Below are 19320 nucleotides of genomic sequence, written 5' to 3'. Positions count from 1 at the left end.
GGTTAACATTCTACAAAAACATATTCAAAGCACAGATGAATAAAAGCAATTTTACAGTTCGCGAAGATAGCACCCAAGTTAAGATTTCCCCCTGCAATGTTCCCTCAAACCATTATTAATTGAATTCTGAGTGGGTAGCATGAAGCAGCAGGGAGTCAGTGACACTGGGCAACAAACAGAATTAAAAACCGACTTTCCCTCACGAAATTGAGGCAAAACCGGGTTTTAAAACCTTTGCAATTTTAGTAAATAATTCTCGGAATCTGTAAATAATTATTTAATGTGTGGTTGAATCAATGGGGTAAATAGGATTTATCACAATATCAGGAATGTAAAACACTAGCAACGACAAGGCAAGGTATCAACAAAGGGCATGCAGTTCACACCGCAAGTTGAAAATAAGTACAGAGGGCAGCCAAAATCACATGTTGAAAAGTTGCATTTTTCTTTTTGCAGTTTTAAATGTTAAAATGTTTTTTAAGAAAAAGGGAGAAATACACAGAATCGGAACGCAGTTTTTAGGCTGGATGATAAGACACACATCACAGGGACAATAGGAAGGTGAAAGAATGGCTATAGCTGAAGAACTTGATGAGATTTTCAAGGTGAAAGAAATTTGGCTTTGGTACAATAATGCAGTTAGAAAAGAAAATCGGTTTGGAAAGAAAAAGACAAATTTCACTTACACTAGATTTAATGGCTAGAAAAGAGGAACGCCACCAGTGAATAGAGAAGTTACGCTACAGTTATAACCCTTCACGCAGTGTGCCCCTTTTCTTAAGGGAGAATTAATTTATTTAATCAAAATATTACTAAGGACTTACAGGACAGAAGTGAATGAGAGAATGGAGCTAACAGTTATGTTATTGTTTATTTATTTATTATGCGTGCCGGACCCAAGGGTATCAGGGCCCAGGCAATAAGAATATGTATCAGCTTAGTTACAGAGGTTGGGGAACATAATAAAAACAATGTCCTCAAGGTTACAAAGGTTGAGGATCAAAGCAGGCATGGTGTAAATACACCTGTAGACTTCAAATCATAGATAGCAGGCATATTAGGTGACTATTGTGACTATTGCCTAGCATACATTAGAGGATGCAAAGATGCATGCGAGCAAGTAAATATTTGTACAAGAGGAGGAAGTGCAGGACGAGATATTACTTGTCTTTCTCTATGAGCCATTTGATTAGGTTCTGCCTGAATTTGGTAAAGGTTTGGTCTGATCTTTGTGTATGTGGTAGGGCACTCCACAGTTGTGCAGCCCTAACTGGGCAGCTGGAGCCTCCAATGATGGATAATTTGAAGCGTGGCACTTTAAGGCAATTAGAGTGGACTGTTCTTGAGGGTCTAATTGTGGTTTTTCTGATGAATCGTTATGTTAGGTAGCGAGGGGCTTTCTTGTTTAAGCATTTGTGGATGAGGGAAGTAGTTTTAAGATTATTTTTTTCTTGGGTGGATAGCCATTTATGATTCCTTCTTATTTAGGATATGTGTTCTCTTCTTGGAATACTTAGAGCTGCTCTGAGTGCATCATTTTGGAGTACCTGAATTTTATTGATAATGTGTTTATTTGCCCCTATGTATAAGGCATTACAATAATCAAGATCTGATAAGATGAGGGCTCTAGATAAGATCAGGCAACTGTCAGCTGATATAAATTGTTTCCCAGCTCGTATTAATTTGCATGTGTATGCTGTGGATGAAGCCAGGGAATTTACCTGTTTGGTGAATGATAGGGCTGAGTCTAAGTAAAAGCCTAGGGTTTTTAGTTCTCTGTCGACATTAATGATATTCCCATCGATGATGAAAGACGAGTAGTCATGGCTGGGTTTGGTAATGTGAGATGCGGTGCCTAGGATGATGAGTTCTGTTTTGTCATCGTTCATGCACAGGCCGTGATTGGCCATCCATGCCTGAACGATGCTATAAACTCTGTTCAGCAAAGCCAGATCCTCCTCATAATCCCCAGTGAGTGGTCGAAGGATCTGGGTATCATCTGCATATTTAGTGTTGGTGATACCCAGATGGTCAAGATGTTTTAGAGTGTTGGAGAGACACATGATCCCTGGGGCACTCTGCAAGTAATGGGTATAGGGTCTGCTGCTGCCGATGGAGTGAAGACCCTCATAGTCCTGTCATTGAGGAACAACTGTATCCATGCTATAGCTTCTTTCGAGAAGTAGGCTCCTGAGTCCAGGTGACTGCATAAGACTGTGTGGTCCACCAAGTCAAATGCAGCCAAGAGGTCAAGTAAGAGGAGAAGTGCCAGTTTACCCTTATCTCTAAGTGTGTCTATTTGGGCCTTCAAATCGATAAGTGCAGTTTCTGTGCCATGTTGTGGCCGGAAAACAGATTGGCATGAGCCTAGAAGCAGGTTAAGCTGTAGGAAGTTTTCAATGTGGGTGTATGCTACTTTGCCTAGGATTTTTAATAGAAAAGGCACAGTGGTGATGGGTCTGTAGTTGGTGGGTATATTAGTATCTAATGTTTGTTTTTTCAGTAGTGTGAGCACCCAGGATTCTTTTAGATTGCAGGGGATAGTGCCAGTGGTGAAGGAGGCGTTGATGAGTTTGGTGATGAAGGGAGCTAGATCTCTGGCAGCGTACTTGATCAGTTGAGGTGGACATTGGTCACCTTTGCAGTTGGATGGATTGAGAGCAAGAATTGTTTTCTCAACCTCTATAATTGAGACTTTGGAGAAGTTAAATTGAGTATGGTCCTTGGGCTTGGGCAGAGGTATTTTATTAAGGGGAGTCTGAACAGTTAGTAAGGCTTTCTTTTGAGCTATTTTGTTTTTTGAGGTTTGTGACTTTGTTGACTAAAGCATGCTGGATGTCTGAGAACCATGTTTTATCTTTGATAGAATCATCCTGTGCTATGATGAGAGTTTCTAATTCTTTTAGAATGGTGAAGAGCACCTTCATGCTAGAGTTGGCTTGTGTGATTCTTTCATTATAAGTTTCTTGTTTGGCCATGAGGATATCCTTTTTGTATTGAGTGGAGATATTAATTAGATTAGTTTTATTTTCTGCTGTGGGGTGTAGTTTCCACCCCATTTTACATCTTTTCTCTAATCTTAGGTTTTTTAGGTGTGGTGTAAACCAGGAGTTGAGATGATTTTTGGGTTTGATTTTCCTAAGTTTTAGAGGGGCGATACTATCGAGAGCAGTAGTGATAGCGTTATTATATTCTTCTACTAATAGACTAGGGTCTGAATAGTCTGGTACAGAATTAAGAATGGGTAGGATATGGGGTAGGAGGTTGTCTGCGGTAATGTTTTTCTTATTTCTAGTTAATGTGGGGGTGATGTTTGTACGGTTGGTCTTTTAGTATCCACAGTAAAGGATATAATGTGGTGGTCAGTCCAGATTTGTGGGGAGATGGAGGAGATGGAAATGTTACAATTTTGGCTAGATACCAAGTCGAGAGTTCTCCCTTTAATGTGCGTAGGTCCGTTTACTCTCTGAGTGAAGCCAAGTTCAATCAGGATATTGGCTACAGAAGTGGCCTGGTGGTCATTGATATCATCAAATCCTAGGTTAAAGTCTCCTAGCAATAAGGTTTGTGAGGTATTTTTTTAGATTCTCTGAGATAATGGTGGAAATATCTTCATTAAAGGAGCTGATAGGGACTGGTGGTCTATATAAGAGATGAATGTTTAGAGTTTGGGAGTTGGCAGTATTAATATTGGGCGTGGAGGTTATTCTCATGGAGAGGTTGGTTTTGGCGATGATCGTGAATCTGGTCTGTCCGCTCTAAGGATGGTATAGTTGTCGGGAACTGCTAGGGTCAGTGCAGGGCCTGCTACTTCATGAAGCCAGGATTCAGTGATGGCAATGAAGTCATAGTCATCTGCTAAAATGACCTCTACTATTTCAGTTGCGTGGGCAACTAGAGACCTAGCGTTTATTAGGGCACCTTTAAGGTCTGGTCCTGAGTGAAGTAGTTGGAGTCATTTGATGGGGGCATGTGAGTTAGTAGTGGTCTTACTTCTTTTAGAATGATTCTTGGAGTTAGGTAGTGGAGTGGTCTTTATTAGGTGGTGTGTTTTAGAGCGAATATGGTCTAGAATGGTACCATATGTGATGAGGGGTTCAAATATTTTGGCCAATCGTACACATAGTCTAAGGTTTCTCTGTGCTGTGTCGCAAGGTTTTTTTTATAATAGGTGCCTCCGTGGGTGTACCTGCCTTGTCTAAGGGCAGTTTAGAAGACATAGTGATATTGGCGATAGCAATGTATTCTGTATTAGAGGAAAATGTCATAATAAATATTACTAATATGTTAATTAATGTGCCCAAGTAGGCTCGTGTTGACAAGGTGAGGTACATAAAGTATCAGGTAAATTAGGCAATGAGGCAGTAGGGAAGATCAGGCAGTAAGGTGTTGACAATACAATGGTATGAACATCATGGAACATTGGTATTGAGCATTAGGTAGCATGTACAGTAGGCTATAATGCACTTCAATCACGACAGGCTAACATATGGCTGAGTCATAGTGGGCTAGAATGCACTTCAATCACAATAGGCTAACATATATCTGGGTCATAGTGGGCTAGAATGCACTTCAATCACATTAGGCTAACATATGCCTGGGTCATGGTGGGCTAGAATGCGCTTCATTCACAAAAGGCTAACATATGCCTGGGTCATAGTGGGCTAGAATGCACTTCCATCACATTAGGCTAATTGGACCTGGGGCATAGTAAAAGCAATGGGTACAGTAATCAGCAGTATCAATACGGTCACCTGTATCACCTTAATCACAATAGGCTAATTGGGCTGGGGGCATAGTGAAAGCAATGGGTACAGTAATCAGCAGTATCAATACAGTCACCTTTATCACTTTAATCTCAATAGGCTAATTGAGCTGTGGGCATAATAAAAGCAATGGGTGCAGTAATCAGTAGTATCAATACAGTCACTGGTATCGGACGGTGTGCAGGAGGCTGTTTAGCACAAGGCAGGGGACAGGATGGGTTGTAGCCACAGACAATAGGTACAGTGAGTGCTAGAAGGGGCAGCATGCTAGGGCAGGTCAGAAACAATGCTCGCTGTAGACAAATCCAAGCTTGAGTAATGAATTCCAGTGATATGCAATGTAAATTGGCTTATTGGTGACGGTCAGAGGGTTGGTGCAAACTATGATGGGTACAGCAGTTGGCAGGATATGAACGATGTTCTTTAGTAAAGGATATCGGATATCTGTGTTTGGTGGCAGTTGGAACAGTCAGTATACAGCAAACGTTAGACAATATGTTATTGCAACGCTCAGTTGGGCTGGGGGCACCTGGAAGGCAACTCAAGAATTTGGCTAAATGAGACTTGTAATACTGGTATGGTTATCTTTTTCGTTGTGGATCCATGGCGCACAACGGCGAACAGGCGGCAAACAGGAAGGACGCCTTTTTCCTAGGCCTTCTTCCGCCAGACCGGCTTACGCCTACCAGAGGCAGGATGTTCAAAATAAGGCACGCTGTTGTCTAGAAACCGAGTGGAGCCTCGGTTTCATCCCGCATCGCGCCGGCCATTTTATGGTCAGCTGATGCGCACAAAGGGGAATTTCTTATCAGTAACAGCTGATCTATGCATTCAATGCACTTTGGGGCACAAATCAGGTGAAGGTGGGGTCATCCACGTGGGCAGCTCACCGTGTGGATGGAGGCAGGTAGGACTTATGAAATCAAGGACAGGATGCACAGAGAATTTGAGCAGCTTCAAACAAGTTATTAGGATATAGGATTACTTAGAGAGCAGGACAGAGACAAAGCATCAAGATGGAGTAGGCTATGTGTTGCTATGGGATGGGGAAATACTCACAATCTGCACTTGAGTTTGGGATTTGGGACAGCCAACCAGGTTCTGGACTTAAAAGGCTCTGGTCACATCAAGGCGGTGGACTCTCCTAGCAGAACAACAGCTCGGCCTGTCTGGTCACTGGATAACAAGGGTCCAGCTGGCATGCAGATGGTAGGGCGAAAAGCCGATCTGGTCACAGGATACACCCAAAAGGGTACCAACGCTTTTCCCCCTGGTTATTGGGGTTTATAGTGGGGTTTCGGGATCAATGGTCTTGCCTGGATAGGGTCAGCTATTCTCTGGCCTGGCAGTAGAATCTGGGATCTGGCATGATGAGTGTAGAATATCAGGTTACACAGGAGTTGGCAAATTCAGAAGAGCCCCTCTCTGTGATCTTACCCCCTTAGCTACAAGGCGGGTGACATCAAAGGATATATTGTTGGGCAGAACTAAGCTAGACCTACCCCTAAGAACCGGATAGGTCAGCCTATATTGGTCGCCTCCTTAAGGAGGGGACACAGTTTATGGGGTTGTGTTTTTATGAGGTGTAAAGCCAATCCACAGTCCTTTTTGCCAAAAATCAATCTTAACATAAATCACAAATTTATACAATTGTGGCACTTTTGCAAATTACATTTCATACAGAGCATGGCAATCCAAGTACTAGGTCTGTATGATGTTATTTTGCCCTTTTAATAGTTTTTCGCGATTCTTAATGGGAACTGCTTCACCCAAAATCCCACAATGTAGGCATGTGTACATATTATCATAGGGCATATTTCCATTAATTTTTAACATTCCACCGTATGTACTTTTTCAATTATTCACATTCTCCTGGCGTTTACATCCCATACATGATATGGACAATCACAATATCTTGCTTGAAAACCATGAAAATTAACTTTAAACTGTACAACATTTACATTACTGCATTGATTGGGTATAGAGTTAACAGTCTTTAAAGTTTATTCATTACATAGTCTTTTGAGGCAAAATGGGCTGGCCTTGTCCTCCAACTGGGACCATTTTTTTCCAGGCTACCACCAAATGTCAGTTTAGCTCAGGGTTGCCATGGAATTTCCCAGTTTGAGTGAATAGTTAGTGTCACTTCCAAAAGTAACATGTAGGTGTCTGGACTCTTTTGTGTCAAGCTGGAGCCCAGCCACAAAGTCTGATGGGGTTGAGATATTTCTTCCTCTTGGCCATTCAAAGTTTCCAAGGGCAAAAGGGAACGCGTAGCTGTCCCATAAATCCATTGTGGCAACCTGGAGCACAGGCCTGAAACCTGTTGGCTTCAGCACAGCAAATGCACTTATTTATTTATGTATTTATTTACTTTTAATCAAAACCAAGTCTGTTGAAATAAAATATCCCCTATAGGTTTTCGAACAACAACAAACAAACTTACATTTCTAGGCAAGGACAGGGCCTCATTCAACATTACACTTTGAAAACCGGCATTTTCTTGTTTGCAAATGCATATTTTGACACATGGTGAATTCTGCTGGGATATCCCTTTCAAATTTGGTTCTCTCTTCCATCTGGATTTCAAACATTGTTTGCAGCCCTAATTAGTTTCTCTCACACAGCAGTATGTTCAAGGCAAAGGTCCATTGAAATTGACATCTGCACAGAGAGCTAGGGTTTCTTTTGAAGGGTTTATTTTTGACACTATCTAGCAAAAAGTGAAGTGTTTTTCCACAAGGCTGTGAGTAAAGTTTCTGGTGATTTCTCAGATCATGCCTGACACAGCCGGTCATTCAGTGATAATGCTTTATTTTACTACAGTACAATCTAAATGTGGATGGGCACAGCTGGATCTCCCTGGATCAGAACTGTGTAAAGTTTGAAGAGATGAAAAAGAGCATCAGGGCGCCATCACTTTAAACACCAAATATTTCCTTTTTCAAACTGGAAATTTGCAGCTAGCAGCAAAGCAGCACTGCTATATGATATTCTTCTTGGTGCTTGTAAGAAAACACACTGGCAGCATTTCTCAGTGTGCCCTCTGTTCCATCTTGCCCACTAGGTGCTAGGCAAGACAGTGCAACCATCATTTTGTAGCCACAAACACAGTGTTGATTCAAGGCAATGCTGCTTAAAGGAGCCAGCTCAGCCATATGCTGGTAACTGCTCAAGTGCAGTTTAGAGATGGAGGGGAATTCTGCTGAGTGAGTAAATGGATCCCACAAATCCCCCTGACTCTTCTGAGACTTCTTGTTGAGGGAGAGCAGAGCAAAGTGGGGTTCTTCAGGTGGAGTCCTTCTTCCATCCGGGAGTGATAAATCATGATCCTCCTGTTGTCTTTCGTTGTAGTGTGGAGCGACACCCTCAGCTTTTCCTTCATCTTTCTTTGTGATGTGGAGCTACACCTCCAGCTTTTCCTTTGGTCTTTCTTTGTGGTGTGGAGTAACACCCCCAGATTTTCTTTCGGTCTTTCTTTGAGGAGTGGAGCGACACCCCCAGATTTTCTTTCGGTCTTTCCTTTACAGGTCCTCAGGTAAGTCCTCCTTGGTCTAGGAGGTCCAGGAGGTCTAGGAGGGGCAGACCCAGTACAAATCTAGTGAATAAATAAGAACCAGTTACAAAATGTTCCCACTGACTGCTTTCCGGGAAGGTTGACAGCAGTGGGACACACATACATTCTGATCATTACAGTATGGAGACAATAGCAACACATAATCCCTCACAAGGCTACCACCCCAAGACCCCCACTTGTGCCGGGTCGCTGGTGTGATAGCAAACCTGTGTCAGGCATGACAACACCATCCTCTGGCTCCATTGCGTCATCATCTGGAAAGTGGAGAAAAATGTACATTAGTACACATGTCAGAAGCACATAACACACACACACACATAGACATCACACAGACAGCCAACACATGCAGCAGACATTTCACACACAAATGTGAACCTGGCATGCATGCCGGTCACTTTGACATAGCATCAGTGACTAGGCATGTAGAATGGTGTAACACGGCTCTGAAGTGGGTTGATGCAGTGCAGAACATGTGTACATTATCCACTATCTACATGAACAAGTACATCATGATGTGTATAAATTAACTTGAAGGCAGTGCAAGGGCAAGTTCAGGCATCACGTGCAGTGTGCATGCAATGTGTTGCATGGCTACATACAACACCCCAACCCCAGAAGTGAAAATGCAGGGATGCATTGCATGGCAGCGAAAGGGCAACCAGAGACCTGTGTATTGGCAGACAGTGGTGGCTAGCATCAATTGCATCATCTGAGTCAACTGACAACACAGCAGATGATTATGGGACAGAAAGCAGGACACATGATGAACCCTCAGTAATACATGTCAGGTTTGCTCCCGTGAAACCTTTAAATATACCTGATTTCCCCCAGAGTGTTTTTAGTTTCTAGTACGGCTATTGGTCGTGGGAACCTCTATATAAATCCCTCCCAGCATAGATACATACTAAATACAGGCCAATTCCTAACAACCCTAGGTGTGACTAACCATAAAAAGATGGCCGCAGATAAAGTTAAAAGCTATGATGACAAGTATGTACTGGAACTACTCGCAAGAGCTACAACTCTAGATCCAGACAATTGCAGCTCCCCAATCAGCAATATTAGTAATTGGGATGAACTAGCTCAGCTAAAGAAAAGATTTATCAGAACAGAATTACACGGTGTTATTATGTTAGAGTACCAAAGAAGCGGGACTCTAGCCCAAGGCCTTGTAGTTCGTAATGAACCTAGGATATTCCTGGATAACAAGCAATTTGTACAACAATGGAGATATATCGCAAACAAATGTTGCAGAGATTGGATAATATTAATTATCGACACAGCAAAGGAAATGACAGACAAGCTTGCGGCAGAACTCTTGACACTAGAAGATGAAATAAAGAAATTGATATCATTAGATAGCTATAATAATAGAAGAAATTAACAAAGAGATAGACGATTTTAAAGACTACACAATGTGTGATAAAGTTAGAAGAATGAAGAAAGATCTTATTAATTTCACGCATGAGAAAACATTCGTGTACACTCAAGAAAATTACAAACCTAATCAATCACGAGCCCAACCTAACCAAAAGGATGTAAAGTATGCTTTGGAAATACCTCATTCAGCTCCTATGGCTCAAGTGATGATAATGTGGAAGAGATTGATGATGAATATTCTAACTTTAGAGGCACACCAAGAGGCAGAAGACCGAATGGTATGAGACGGAGCCAACCACAGAGAACCCGGAGAGGCAGAGGGAACACAAGACCTAACCCAGGTTTTTTAGATCAGGACCAAATGAATTGGGACTTCGAGCCACGACACACAAGGAGCAAGAGACCCTACTAGTGAATCTATCCAACTACAATCCAACCACAACAGAGAAAGCTATACTGGATAAGGGCCTTAGTTTTGTTCCTACTAACCATTACGATGCATTTGGGAGTAGAACAGATTTAGAAATGCTATTCAGGAAAATACACCTGAAACAATTCTTCTCTATGAATGCCTATATGGGAGAGACTAATGAAACAGGACTACGTTGGCCTTCTAATTTTAACCCTCCGACCACTAGCCACACTCCGGAATCTATAGTATTAAAAAAAAGAGTGATGAACGACCTTGAAAAACTTGAGAAAAACACTGATAGACATACCTTTCAGAACACCAGCAGAAGAGAGAGAGAAGCAATTCAAACACTGAAATCCAACCAAGATATAATAATCAGAAAAGCAGATAAAGGAGGAGCAATAGTTCTACTCAATAGACAGGATTACCTCATTGAATGCGAACGCCAACTCAGCGATACCTCCTTTTACGAACTGCTCACTATGGATCCGACTAAGAGACTACAATCCTTGATTAACCTCAAGGTTGAGAAAGCTGAAGAAAGAGGGTGGATATCTAAGCAAGAGGCAGAATATTTGACACCAATCCACCCAAACGTGCCCAAGTTCTACACCCTGCCCAAGATCCACAAAACTCTTCAAAATCCCCCCGGTAGACCTATAGTTTCTGGCACTGGTTCTCTTCTAGAACCACTTTCCAAATTTGCAGATCGCTTCCTAAACCCATATGTCAAATTAATGGCATCCTACATCCAGGACACCACAGAAGTCATCAGATTGGTGGAAGGCCTTAAGATCAACAACAATGACCTACTAGTCACCTTAGATGTTGTCGCACTATATGCAAAAATTCCCCAGGCAGCAACGTTGAGTATGGTAGAAGAGAAATTGTTATCTTCCAGAACGACAGGGAAAACCCCGAATTCTTTTATTCTTTGGTGCACTGAGATGGCATTATGTGAAAATTATTTTTCTTTCAACAACAAATTTTACAAGCAAATACATGGCACTGCTATGGGGTCAGCTGTGGCCCCAACTCTTGCAAATGTATATGTAGAAACCATTGAAGTTCACACCCTTATGACTAATCTCAATCCATATAGACAATACATCCAATTATGGAAAAGGTTCATTGATGATGCCTTTATGATTTGGTCAGGTGACACGTTGAACTTTGATGCATTTGTACTTTGGCTGAACTCACAAAATCCCTTTTTGCAGTTTACTAAAACTGTGAGCTCTGAATCAGTCAATTTTTGGATTTAACAATCATTGTTAATAAAGAACTGTCAATACTTCAAGTTTGACCTTTTCATAAGGAAACTGACAAAAATTCTATGCCAGCATATTCAAGCTTCCACCCTAAGCATACTAGACAAATTTGCCCTTTCGACAATTTTTGCCTATGAAACGCAACAGCAGCACCAAAAGAGATTTTGTGATGGAAGCAGACAATTTGAAACAAAATTTGATTCAGAGGGGCTACCCTAAGAAAATTGTCAAGACAGCGTATAAAAGAGTGTCAAATAACAACAGAGACGCTATTTTGGAATACAGAGAGAAAAAACCAAACAGCGACAACATTGTGTTTGTCAGCACAAACAACCCACTATCAAATGGTATATCTAAGATTGTGAGAAATAATTGCCATATACTAGAAAAGGGTGATTGTCCGTTGTCAACACCTAAATGCGCCTTTCGGAGGAGTAAAAATCTGAAGGAACTAGTCACTAAAAATGATGTGGCCATTAAGCCTAGTGCTCAACCTACACTTACTGAGAGTTGGGGTTTGCCAAGAACTACAGGACATAGCCCCTGTGGACACTGCAACTGTTGTGCACAAACCATCAGGTCCAAAGACATCGATTTGGGCCTTAATAAAAGATGGGAACAATGAGCCCTGACCAATTGTAATTCAAAGATGGTAGTATACGCTATCTGGTGTCCGTGTAAGAGACTATACATCGGGAAGACCGAAAGGAAAGTTAAGGTCAGGATAGGTGAGCATAAAAGCTGCATCAGGAACAATACCATTAATGCACCACTAGTGGGACACTTTACAAGCATGGGACACGAACCTGAAGAATTGAGGTGGACAGTAGTTATGAAGATTGACCAAACTCAAGATTCGAATAGGGATAAACACAAACTGAGTGTACAAGAACAAAAAAATGATCTTCTTAACTAAAAGCTATCCCCAAGGCCTAAATGAGAATATCGATTGGAGTATATTTATCAAATAAAAGCCCTCAACCCTCAACTGGGCTTGCCACTCCTATGACATTCCTAAACGATGTGTGATCAGTCTGTCCCTCAATTTTACGAGTCTCTTCACCCCAGTAAGTGAGTAACACTCCTGTATAATATCCATTTGGCTATCCACTTAGAGACCTTTCTAGCAAATCAGCATTACACTGTCCTCCCTGTTCAACCTCCATTTTGGAATCCAAGATAGGTCACTTAACCTTTACGTTGAAAATTGGCAGGCTCCGCAACACGCAACCATTGTTGTAGCTTGCTTTACCTGATTAATACGGTATAGTGAGGCACTGATTTATTTATTTTCCAATTTAGTCCATTTGCCGCAATTTTCCATAAGACCTGCTATTTTTGGTGCTCCTTCCCTAGTGTCCACCCCAGTCCTTGTACCCTATTGTATCTGGTACTCCAATAAGCACTTGCACCGGTGTATTTTGTAATTACTTACCGATCCACGACTGCTGTCTCTGTCTCATTTTTACATCGTCTACGACAACATTACTCTGATTAGAGAACACTGAATTATGTATCAGAGTCGCAACGTTTGTTTTACAATAACAGTCTCGTATGTTTCATTAGAGACTAGTGTTTTGTCTCCTTTTTATGCGCATTTAAGTGTCAGTCTTATAGTAAGCATGCCCCGTCACTATAACAACGGGTCCCGTGGGTTCGACTCACTAGACCCAGGAAATTTAAGCTACAATACCTTTGACTCAACAGATCGGCGGGGCTCAGTTAATTCCTTTTCCAACAAATGTTTACCCCCGAGGCGCTACATAGACTGAAGAATATGTTAATGACATCATGCCGCATCAGCCTTTAGCAACACGATATGCTCGTCTTCTTGCACTGTAGTGTTCCTCATGATCACGCATGCGCATTACTTCGCAACGCGCAAGCTAACTTTATTATAATATACTGCACCATGGAGTTTTACATCGATATCTTTCTCTCCCCCCATTGCCGGCCTCACTTGCGAATCACACTAGACTCAATACGTCCTCAGCCCGATGCACTAATAGCATTCTGTCTACGGCATATTAACTCCCCCAGAGAGCAGTGCTTCCACCATTACACATGCGTAGTTGTTAATGCGTGAACTGGCCGAATGACCACCGCCATTTTGCTGTACCTTTGCAGTGTGGAAGAGTTTGCGAACTACGATGGAGCCTGGATTCCAAACCCTAGGTACTTGTGGCACTTCGCTTGTTTTACCATTCAATCAGCGCTATTTCGCTGCTCCCTAGGTATCGTGTTGTGACCTGGGCTAAGTTACCTCCTTCCATGTACACCCGGAACGCGTTAGGCGTTATTCAACTAACAGTCTATATTACCGCCGATTGTACATCAAGGATATATATATATATATATATACATATTTTTTCTGCCAATCGTTAAAACATCTAGTAACTGGCTTGCATTTAATCTATTCATTTCGGCCACAATTATTTAGTTCTCATTATTCATCTAGAGAGCAGAGCTAGCTTGTCTTTTGCTCCAGCAATTACTTTGTCATCACATTGATACCACCTCTTTAATTATTTTGTAGAGACCATTTACCAGCCCCGCTAATCAAAAGCTGTATCGATCACAAGACAGCACTGTTTGACTTAAGGAACATTAATTGGCTACAGCCAAATGCATGAAGTAAGTCCCTATGTGAGCCAATTTCGATGCACCAAATATAAGAGAGTACAATACCAATCGGTATATCCTTTAGTAGGTAGTTACTGTTACACTCGTGGATTATGGGACATTGAGTTGTATCTTTGTGCGTTTGCAGGGACATCCCTGTTGACTGCGACACCAAGAATCTATGTAGCACCCGAGATTCACTTACCGACACTAAGGAGACGGTAAGCTTCCCATTAAGGGAGTTCTCAATCAATTATGACTTATGCATCAGATTGTTTAACCACAATAATTGCAATGTGGTTTTTATCCTTTTTGATTAGGTTTGGCCTGGTTATACTCCGTTGCACTAAGAACAAGAGTTTGTGGGCTCTTCTCATTTAGGATTACCCACTAGGAATACCACCAAGGACTCCACACTGCCATGACAGTTTCTACGTGTTAAACTTCTGCCAAGTTACCATCACGACTGAGGCTGTGGACCCGCTTGTCCCAGTCTCCACACATACCCCCCTGAAGAAGTTCCTTATACTAACCCACATGACTAAAGGAATGAAACATGTAGGGCTACTACAGATACTAAAATAAAGTATCAGAATAAGGAGTGTTAAACCCCCCTAGTGCACTTTAGATATATTCTGACCAAGGCACCTTTTTGAGTACCACTTTTCAAGGAAAGGTCTCAATTGATGTATTTTGTGTGGTTTCTGTTTACCAAAACAAGTCAAAGGTTGAATTATACTGAAATTGTTACAAAAATTGTTACAGAAATTGTTTAAAAATTGATTTGTACACTGTGAGTTGCTCTTGTACCCAAGTACGAGATACAGGTGAATTGAGTATTGTGCACTTTAGTGGCGAATTGGTGACTAGCACATAGCACTTTTTTTAAAGCACTGGTCACTTTGTAAATAGTAGTTTTTTACTTATTAGATTTTACGTACATGCTTTTAACTTTGTATGCTCTTGATTAAACTAGATTTTAACAGATTTAGCAATGAAGTCATTCTAACCCTTCCAGCCATCAACTCTTTTGTTTTGCTATTGTCACCCCGAGTGGGAAGGGTATGCCCAGACGTGGGTCCCTTGCCTGCTGGGCCTAGAGACGCAAGCTACTCCTCACTGATGACGCCCAACAAGGCTGAAACATGCTTTTCATGTTGCTTGTGGTCTTGTGCAAAAGGGAAGTGACCTAGCAGTTCTGGCTGGACTACCCCTCTGGGGGTGGGACCAAGCCTGATTTGCATATGGTCTTTCCCCTTTTGTAATGGCTTGGCAGGCGAAGAACGATGGTCTGGAGGGTTGCCCAGAGCAATGCTAGAGGTCAAGATTCATTCTAACCCTTCCAGCCATCAACTCTTTGTTTTGCTATTGTCACCCCGAGTGGGAAGGGTATGCCCAGACGTGGGTCCCTTGCCTGCTGGGCCTAGAGACGCAAGCTACTCCTCACTGATGACGCCCAACAAGGCTGAAACATGTCTGGGGATGCTTGTGGTCTTGTGCAAAAGGGAAGTGACCTAGCAGTTCGGGCTGGACTACCCCTTTGGGGGTGGGACCAAGCCTGATTTGCATATGGTCGTTCCCCTTTTGTAATGGCTTGGCAGGCGAAGAACGATGGTCTGGAGGGTTGCCCAGAGCAATGCCAAAGGTCAAGATTCATTCTAACCCTTCCAGCCATCAACTCTTTTGTTTTGCTATTGTCACCCCGAGTGGGAAGGGTATGCCCAGACGTGGGTCCCTTACCTGCTGGGCCTAGAGACGCAAGCTACTCCTCACTGATGACGCCCAACAAGGGTGAAACATGTCTGGGGATGCTTGTGGTCTTGTGCAAAAGGGAAGTGACCTAGCAGTTCGGGCTGGACTACCCCTTTGGGGGTGGGACCAAGCCTGATTTGCATATGGTCTTTCCCCTTTTGTAATGGCTTGGCAGGCAAAGAACGATGGTCTGGAGGGTTGCCCAGAGCAATGCCAGAGGTCAAGATTCATTAAAACCCTTCCAGCCATCAACTCTTTTGTTTTGCTATTGTATTTTTCATGAACCTCTATGGGTCACTGTCCAAAATTGATGTTCAGTGTGATTTATTCCAACTATCCAGGTAACTGAGTGTCTAAACCTATATGAGGTACGGGAGCCTTTGTGTTCTTTTTTCTACTAAGAAATGTCAGATTTGCTCCCGTGAAACCTTTAAATATAGCTGATTTCCCCCAGAGTGTTTTTAGTTTACCCTCAGTAGTACAGCTATGTTTGCAGAAGCCGCTACACCAGTTGAACAGAGTCAGTGGGCCTGAAACGGGGAGAGGCCTGTGCCCCGCACAGACTGTGACACCCTAAACATGTGTGTGATGCAGGACTGAGCCAGAGTGGGCATGGAATGGATGATCAAATGCAAAGAAATGTAGGTCATCCTGGACACGTACTACAATGATCATCCAGTCAAGGCAACCTAGGGGCATGCATTAATACACATGGAGCATGAATGGGAACTCATGTCCCTGCGGAGCATCTGCCATCTGCACAGTCCAAGTGAGACACCCTGCATGAAGTGCAGAGGATGTTCCCCACTGCATGTGTCTGGCAGGTTGGCTGCTGGAAGTTTGCATGCACACAGGAGTCTTGAACAGGCCATTGCAGTACGCCACCATGATGCACACCTGTGCAATGTTGAAATTGGGGTGCAGAGGTGGTGGAGGGGCAAGGAAGCATGCCTATGTGGAGTACCCACATGCATGCAGAGGACACATGCACGTCAGTCATGCAATGACATAGTCCCAGTGCTGAGAGGAAACACACCCCAGGCTACATGCAGAAGGGCCATTGAGCTGGAACATGGACTATAGGGGCAGCTGGGGGACTAGCATGTGAGTAGGGTGCATGTGTGGTAGTGAGGACAGTCCCTGTCTGCTCTACATGCCACTATCCTGCACAGCAGGCACGCATCAGTGAATCATTGCATGACTTGCACATGAGAACCATGTAGACATGACATGCAGTGGCAGTCAAGCACAACACATCACACAAGCAAATCACACATGCCCTCGACGAACAGGCGACAACACTCACTGGACGGGGCATCAAAGTCCTGCATCTCTCCCACTCCTTCGACTATTAATGTTGGTATGAACTCTGCAACAAGTGACTCGTGCGGAGTGAGGTCTTCTGGCCGAATGCACTCACATGATCTGCAACTTGCTTCCAGTGGGTATTACGATGGGCAGCCGTAGTTTGACAATTCGCCCCCACTAGCATGTCACGGTTGTGTTCGCGCATGTAGTCCACGAGGAAGTCCAGTTCCTGCTTGCAGAAAGGCTTCTTCCTCGACGTGCCGGAGGCCGTAGCTGTGTCTGGGGTCCCAGCCTGCAGGTGCAACCTTCCTCCTCTTGGACGTTGGTCCGGACGCTGGCTGGCAAATGCCTCCCTGATCAGTATGGGCAGTGGCGCTGGTGGAATGAGCCGAGGGAGTGGCAGGTGGAACATGGAGTGAAGCCCTGACTTGCGTCAGTGGCTGCTGGGTGCCCTGGAATGGACCCTGCGCAGCAACATCCGCTGTGCCAGAGTCATTGACTGTGACTGTCCTGGTTGGTAGACTCACAACCGGGGTGGTATCGGCTGCATCTGTCCCTGCACTTGCCAACACCCGGCTGGTCGGGGCAGCAGATGACATTATTGCCCCAGGGACACGTGCCTCAGTCAGGGCAGCCCTGCGTGCACCTCCTGACCTCCTGGAAATCTTCCATGGACTCTTCAAGTGCCAACGCAGACTGCGCTCGCAGACCCTGAGCCTGGGTGGTGGTGTCCACAGCTGCACCTGCAGCTACCACTACCCTTGGGCCCGTGGCAGTCGATGAAACGCAGTGCCAGGTCGCATGGGCACCAGTGCCAGATGCAAGAACTGCATCTCCTGGAGCCGCAGGGGGTGGTGGCATGACTGCACCAACACGTGGCACAACATTGTGCCAAGCTGGTGCACCCCTGCCCTTTCCCCCTCTGTAGCCACCCTGGAAACCCTGGAGTCCCCCTACTCCCTGCTCACCCCGCCTATGTCCCTGACCACGCACGCCACGGGGAGTACGCCCAGCTGAGGCGCCCCTCACCTTTCGTGGCCTCCCAGCCATGGCACAGATGGAGCAGTGCTGGCACAGATGTAGTAGTGCCAATGGGAGGTGTACATGCCAATTGTAATGGGCAATTGAGGTGAAGGGGGTGGGATACAAGATGTTAACAGCACCCGTGCACCTGCAAGGCTGTATGTGACCCCGGTGATTAAGTGACGGTTCACACAACGCTCAGGCACCCCAAAACTGCTGTAAAACTGTGCACGCAACCCCTGTAGCCCACATGTGTGGAATTAACCTCCCGCAGTACGCCGTGGCACCCAGGAACATGGAAAATGCGTACGCGTGGGACACAAGGCTACTATGACCTTGAAAACGGCATGCGATACACAGGGGGCCCCGCAGTGGGAAAAATAGCATGCGCGACTCACTGTCTGACTAGTGTGATAATGAAAAACACGCGTAGCCAATACCCCCACCAAAAGAAGACATACGTCCTTGATCTGCTGTGAAGTAGTGATGGCGCGCAAAACAACACGAAGTAGCAACACACACGTCGGTCTCCACGAAAGGCACGTACAGTGAACTGCTGGCCCCGCTCACCTTTAACCCGTGCTGAGGGAAACACCCGCGCGTGTCACGTCACTTACACGCTTAGGCCCTTTCCTCGGATTACTTGCATTAACACGGGGACGTGCAGTTTTTTCACGTGCTGATTTACTATGCACCCGTCATAAGGGAAACGCCTGTGCGCATAAAGTCACAGACGCGCTTATGCGCTAAGGGCCTTTTCTTGAATTACACACTGACGTGCAATTTGTTCACGTGCTAAATCACTCCGTATCAAGCTGGCCACGCGACAACACACGGAAGACCACGCTCCTGCCCAGAAGGCTATTTTCCTGCCCCCCAGAGACCCGAGCAGCCTCCCACAAGCCATCTGCTGCTGCCTGCCTGCCTGCTACCACCGTGCCCTGCCATTTGGTGCCTGCACATCTGCCATCTGCAGGGGTCCAGTTGCAGTGACCACCCATGCTGGAACAGAAGACTCCCGACTGGTATTCCATCACTCCACAGCCCAGCCCCAGGACCCAGTTGCACACCCACACCTGCCTCAGGGGTTGCCATGTCCAACACAACACCTTCCGGCACCAGTGGAAACCCCCAGCCAGAGAGGCAGAGGGCTGCCAGCTTCACTTCCGAAGAAGTTGGCATCCTAGTGGAGCAAGTCCTAGGGCAGTA

This window comes from Ambystoma mexicanum, chromosome 3q (assembly GCF_040938575.1).
Source record: "Ambystoma mexicanum isolate Mex_15411 chromosome 3q, UKY_AmexF1_1, whole genome shotgun sequence".
In the NCBI taxonomy this organism is placed as follows: domain Eukaryota; kingdom Metazoa; phylum Chordata; class Amphibia; order Caudata; family Ambystomatidae; genus Ambystoma; species Ambystoma mexicanum.
Note: the sequence above shows the minus strand (reverse complement) of the source record.